Source organism: Triticum dicoccoides, unplaced genomic scaffold (genome assembly GCF_002162155.2).
Source record: "Triticum dicoccoides isolate Atlit2015 ecotype Zavitan unplaced genomic scaffold, WEW_v2.0 scaffold84484, whole genome shotgun sequence".
NCBI lineage: Eukaryota > Viridiplantae > Streptophyta > Magnoliopsida > Poales > Poaceae > Triticum > Triticum dicoccoides.
Genome location: NW_021304434.1, coordinates 33,373 through 39,788, shown reverse-complemented (window position 1 = coordinate 39,788; position 6,416 = coordinate 33,373). Strand labels below are relative to the sequence as shown.

Sequence of the window (6,416 nt, the reverse complement as noted above, 5' to 3'; positions counted from 1 at the left end):
GGGGCGGCCGGGAACGGCGGATCCGGCGGCGAGGAGTGTGGCGCAGGGGCGGGGCGGCGGCGGCGTCGAGGGGAGGCGGGGGGCCAGCCAGATTTGGGGCGGGCGACGGCCGGCGGCTTGGGAGGGAGGAAGCGGGAGGTTGGGGAGGGGAAACTTCCCTCCCGCACGACGGGGGAAGGGAGTGCGGGCTGGGGTCGAGCGCCCCACTCCAACCCTCACTTCTACGGTTTGAAATTGGGTTTGAGGGTTGGACCCTTACTTTTTTTGAGGTTTTGAGGGTTTAGGGGTTCTAGTCTTTGCGTTTTTTTTTGTTACAACTCGTAGAAAAACGGTTATTTTTGAGAGTTTAATGGTTTAGGGGTACTACTAGTAATGCTCTTACCTCTCCCGATCCACCACTCCGTGCCCGCCTCCATCTATCATCTGTCCTCTTCCTCCTCCGTGTCCGGTGAACAAGCACGGCAAGCTCCGAAGCTCACCTCCTACGACGCGGAGGCGCGCGTGGGTGGGGCTCCTGAGATCCGTGGTAGTGTCGACAGACGGCAACGACGGCGGCGTCCGCGAAGATGCGAGATCCGTTGTCACGGCGGCGTCCGCGAAGATGCGAGATCCATGGTGGCGGCGTGCCGAGGTGAGTTACATGATGTGGCGACACCGCCACAGATCCAAAGTACAGCCCTTGTGGCTGGGTCCAGTTATCCGTCAGCCATGCCACCATCGGTCCCCTCGTCGTTGCGGCCGTCTTCTCCATCCGTGGTGAGTAGCCTCCACTCGCCGCTTTTCACTTTCTCCGGCCGGAAAGACCAAGTACGTACATCCGCATCGTCCCTTACCCTCCCGCCCCCCTCTGTTCATCTCCATGGATGGATGTAGCCGTTCTTGGTAGAGGACAGCTGCAGGCCTCGTTGGCCAGGCTGAATCGGTACAAGCAAGAAATTTGGGCATCTGCCATGTCCGTCTTTAAAACGAATAGCAGAAGGCACGAGCACCACTTCCTGGGCTGCTTGTTCATTACTGATTATTTGTGCTTTGTAGATGTAGGTTGTTCTGCTTCCTTCCTAATTACATTGTGCCGCACATTCATCTTTTGTACTGGAAACAAAAAGTATTAGGTTTAATTTCTGTTCTTGTTGCTGTTCAGGATTGTAGTTGTACACTGCTAATTCAGAAGTCCGATGTATGTTGTCTGATTTTTTGAATAGTAATTGCATACAACATTTATCTGCCAGCTTTTACAATTGAGAAATTCATACCATTATCCAAATGAAGAAAAACTGATATCTGCAGATTCTGTAGGTACATGCTATTTCTTATCTGCAATTTTATTGAATGTATTTTGTTGAGAAAAAAGTGCCATGCCTGCCACCTTCCACGTCCTCCGTCCGCCTCATCATCCCCGGTGAGCTCGCCAAGCACGCCATTCTTGAATATCTATGAAGTTTGGATAGTGCACTGAATATTCAGGTTTTCCAGTGTCAGGTTCATTTTACTGCATAGTGTCCAATCTTCTGCATGCACATAATGGTGATGGATCCCATACGAGTCAGGGCATCTAATGGTCTTTGTACAACTAAAAACATTTTTTACTTAGTGATGTCTGCACTGCCCTTGCCTACATAATTTGCACATCTCACATGGACCAAAAACATTTTTTACTTGGTGATTGTATCTACACTGCCCTTTCCTGCACATGCTCTTTATGTTATGCATACACTTTACTCAAACATCTATTTGCCCTTATGTTCTGCTATGGCACTCTCTCAATTTACATTTGTGAATTATGATTGCTGGAAGTAAACTTGAGTGAAAATACACGTAATTCATGCTTGTTCTTCTAACATAAAATTCAGTCCATGCTTATGTCCCTGTGTCACTGAAGAAGATAATTTGGAATCCAGCTCTCGAACTTTTTTTGGTTGAGTTACTTCATGAGCACAACACTTCTTAATGCTGGCTATTTTCTTTTCTTACTGTGTGAGCACTAGTAGTGTAGAATTTGTGAGATCGGCTAATTAGTTAAGCAACTACTAGTTTAATAATTAAATGCCCATGAGATGCTCCTGTTGGTTCCTTCGATTTTTCTTCTTTATGGAGAGAAAGTAATTCATTAATCTCACTGAATCCATCTACCAAGAGTAGATTGATTGTTAACTAGGCCTGCTATTACACTACTTCTTTGTTATATATTATGTGCAAACTTTCTCTGTGTTATGTGGTGAAAATTGCCATCATATCGATTTCAACACAATAAGTTGATGAAATTTATGCCCCATGATCTTTGCTCAATTTAATATATATCACAATTTGATGATGAATTTCTTGTTCTCAGTACATGCCACCATGTTCGGGATGTTATGTACTAAATACCTCCATCTAAACAAGTTGTAAAAATATATTTTTCCTGCCCTTTACTCTGTTTTATTTATTTATATTAGAAACTGGTGCAGAGTTAGATATGTGTAGAGCTTGAAGATTTGTACTCTTAATTACAGATGGTGCCCAACATTTGGTAATCTTATAAACCTGACTAAAGCAAACTCTTAACTATACCAGGTATATGGTCTTCTCCATAGCTTTTATCCTTCAATGAGTGTTGGTGCATTCACTGTAAGATAAAATTGGGCATTGACTGAATGAGCATAAGAAATGGAATGTCTTGAGTGTAGACAACATTACTAGTGGTTAGGTTTGCACTTATGGTATGAAATGATTCTACAAAGTTTAGTTGACAGGTTTGTATGGCCTCAACTACTACTGCTATAGTACTTAGTTCTGTGATGTGTGTTTTGTTATTTTATCATTTGAATTTCATTTGACACATTTTTTGTTGTGTGTTTTATTACTTTGTCATTTGACTTTCATTGCTGCCTTGATGTCTAATTCAATAATTACCTGACTTCTTAATGTGGTTGTATAAATAATCCTGTTGTTTTCCCTTCCTTCTTTTGGTTTGCAAGCTAACAGTTTAATTGATGTTGAGTTTCTTCGCTTATTAAAGCAGAGGTGATGGATTTTGTACAACTGTATTTCTGGAAATGCGTGTACACAGAATTACAATCTGAAGGAGCGGTGGAAGTGAAGATTGCGCGCTTTTATTTAAGATTACTAATAGTAAATGGTATATTGTTTTTGCTTCAGATTTAGGAGTGTTAGATTGGCTACATAGTGCATTTGTTCAGTCTCAAATTTCTAGTGTTATTACTAGCATATTCTCTAATTCTTGGTATTATTCAACATCTGCCTTGTCTCAATTCTTTATCACATCTCATATTGAAGTGTGGATCATCATTTTACTTAAAATGGTCTTGCCTTTGAGTATTTTGATTTTATGCAGGTTTGGCAGTTATTTCGTGTTCCTGGAGATTGTAGTTTTTCAGCGGGAATTATTTGTGTCCGGAAGCTGCCCTGGAGCGGTGGTGAAGTGTTGGAGACTAAAAATCTGCTAGCAGTGCATTTTCTTTGAAGTCATGTTACTCTTTTCTTTAACAAAAATGTTTAAAGCGCTTTCTAGATATGCTTGTGGTGTTTTGAAGTTATGTTGGAACTATGTATTGTCATGTGAACTATTGCTATTTTTGAATGAATATAATTTGGTTGCCCTATTGTAAATTTTGTTGCATCGTAAAAAAAGGTAGGACAAAAAAAGGGCTATTAAGTAGGACTAAAAAATAGGTACGCTAATGGAAGGTGAAAGATAAACATTATTCGGCTGGACTGTCCATGAAATTGGGCCAAATCCCTAACTGGGCTCGTTACCACATGGGCCATGTTATCCTCCATGTCAGATCCATGTAGACGCCATTCCGCAGCCACGTCATGTAAATCGGTGACGGTCTGTTCCGTCACAGCCTAGTTTGGGCTTGGCGGGCCTGGGGCAGATCCATGACGACCAAGGACCGTCATGGAAGGTACGACATCAAATTATGACGCGATATACATGACGAATTTCTGATCCGTCATGGGTGGGCACGCATGACAATTTTTGGCTGATCTGTGACAGACTAGGACTGTCATGTATTAACAAGTTTCTTGTAGTGAATTGTACATAGCATCGCCTTGTATGGCCTAACTCACATTTGCCTATACCGGCTCCTGGCCTGACTTTGCGCCACCGTGATGCACAAAATTCATGTCATCCAATGAACAGATCAGGGAGGAGTAATACTCACTGCAGGTTGTTAAACCCACGGACTAAACGGGCTAATAAACTACTCTAACTGCTAACTGGCGTAACTGGAAAAAAAACTACACCTACACTGAACTAATTAAACCCACAAGGTTTATTTCTAGCATGAGGCATTTTGTGTACGACATAAATTATTTGGTAAGATGTATAGAAGTCCACTCTGGTTATCTGCTCTCCAGCTAGAGAGGTATTGGTACCACAAGAGAAATGGGAGTATGGTGAAGTGTGAGTCTTGTTATACATGTATTTATTATCAACATACTATGCAAATGTTTCTTAATACTTCAATTTTACAGAATGCGTACATAAGTTCATCCGTATACATCTCAGTGTATTCAAGACATCTGCAATTTGACGCAAACTCATAACAAGAGGTTCCACCCAGAATATAAAAATACAAAAAGGTTGAATTAAACTGACCATCGTAGCAATTTTTAATCACATGTTCTGTTCATACTTCGGATTAAAATAAAAGGATATGGCATGGAAATCAATTATATGAGCCACATGTGAATCCCTACCACGCCGATGTCTTTAAGAGGCACACCTTTTTCCTCCTCACTCGTGCATTCTACACCTGTCCTCGCCAGTTTCCACAACACATCTAGAATCACTTTCGTGAGGAAAACGAGGGCACTTATTTGACAGAGGAAGTTCCACAGCTGTGTCCGAACGCCAGGAAAGTCTCCCTGGTTTGCCTGCGATTTGCGGGAATACGGATATCCGAACCTGTCTATGAACTGATGGGGTACCGCGTTGGTCGACAAAATGGGCCCCGACAGTTTAGCCCGGACGGATGAGAGCGATTTTGAGGTCGGTGATGGAGATGACCTTAGTTATATTCATGGCCAGAGCATCATTCGGAATATCTTGGCTGAGTTTTGCACTGGCAGTAGTTGGGGCCTTGCACCAAAACAAATCACCCAATTAAATAGTACTCCTTCCGTTCGAAAATATTTGTCACAAAAATAAATGTACCTATATGTATTTTAGTTGTAGATATATCTATTTTTATTCATATGTTTGACAAGTATTTTTTAACACAGTGTCTACTGCAGGTACAAACCTAAAAGGACCCCATGAAATTGTGGTTACTACAAGTCATTACGAGGCATCTTGATTGAGCGTGTGACCCAACCGCCCAAACACTTCCGTGTTGCCTGGTTGTGAGTTGTGACAGGGTAGAATCACTTAATTACTATCCATCTTGGACTTTACATACTCATATCTCGTGCATTCAGATACATTTGCAGCCTACTGCTATACTCATTTTTCAGTAAGCAAAATATCTGTAGAGGCAACGGTTTGATTCGATATGTAATTAGAGACAACCCTCTAGAAATTTTCTCTAACTGTTTATGCGATGTAGTACAACGTAACTTATTTGTACCTACATATCATCTCACCCAAGCCATTGTCCACTTTGCTCTTTTACTCCATCCGTCCGAAAAAGCTTGTCCCAAGCTTGTCTTTGAAATGGATGTATCCATTTGAGGGACAAGCTTTTTCAAACGGAGGGAGTAGTGAGCAAGCAGAGGATCGTATTGTTAGGTTGATCTCTCTCCCGTTCGAGCCCAACGGGTCGAACGGGCCCTTGCATCGCGCCCTGATCGGGGGCGCCCAACCAAATCATGGTTGGTGGGCCCCTGACTAGTGCTATATAAACAGAGGTGGGGGCCGGGGCACGACTTATGAGATTAATCGCTGCCACAAACCCCACCGACACTCCCTACCGATCTAGGGTTAACGCAGTGCTCACGGAAAGCACACCATCGCTGCCATCTCTCTGCCATCACCGGCCATTGCTTCACCATGGCCGGCACCGGCGGGAGCACCTCAAGTGCATGAGAAGGTAATACTCTACACCCCACTACCGGAAATCACTGACCGATACGATCTAGTGGGTCTATCAATGGTATCAGATGCCACTAGGTTTTAGTGATATTTTCGGTAAGAGAAGAAAGAACAGAAAGATCCCACCTCCCAAGGAACCCTAGCAGGGCACAGAGAAAAGCAAACAAAAGAACCCAAAAAGTTCACCGGAGAAGTCCTTGGGCCACTGGCAAAGTGCGCCTCCACTCCGGCCGCGCCTCTTCCTCTCGATCCCGTCGTGCATCGGCAAGCCAAGGCGGTAGGGAAGAAGAACTACCTCGAAAGGGGCAAAGAGCACCGCGGCCAACCCGTTCGACGGCAACGCGCTCACCGTGAGGCTAACCCTCGGCCGGAGAAG

The 6,416-nt window shown here is 43.5% G+C and overlaps 1 long non-coding RNA gene across 1 annotated transcript; it reads left to right on the top strand.

Annotated features, from left to right (window-relative positions):
* Positions 1-412: 412 nt before the first annotated feature.
* Positions 413-3,604, top strand: LOC119348086. Its single transcript, XR_005168712.1, has 2 exons — positions 413-3,118; positions 3,335-3,604. It is a non-coding gene; the product is annotated as an uncharacterized LOC119348086 (long non-coding RNA).
* Positions 3,605-6,416: the final 2,812 nt, after the last annotated feature.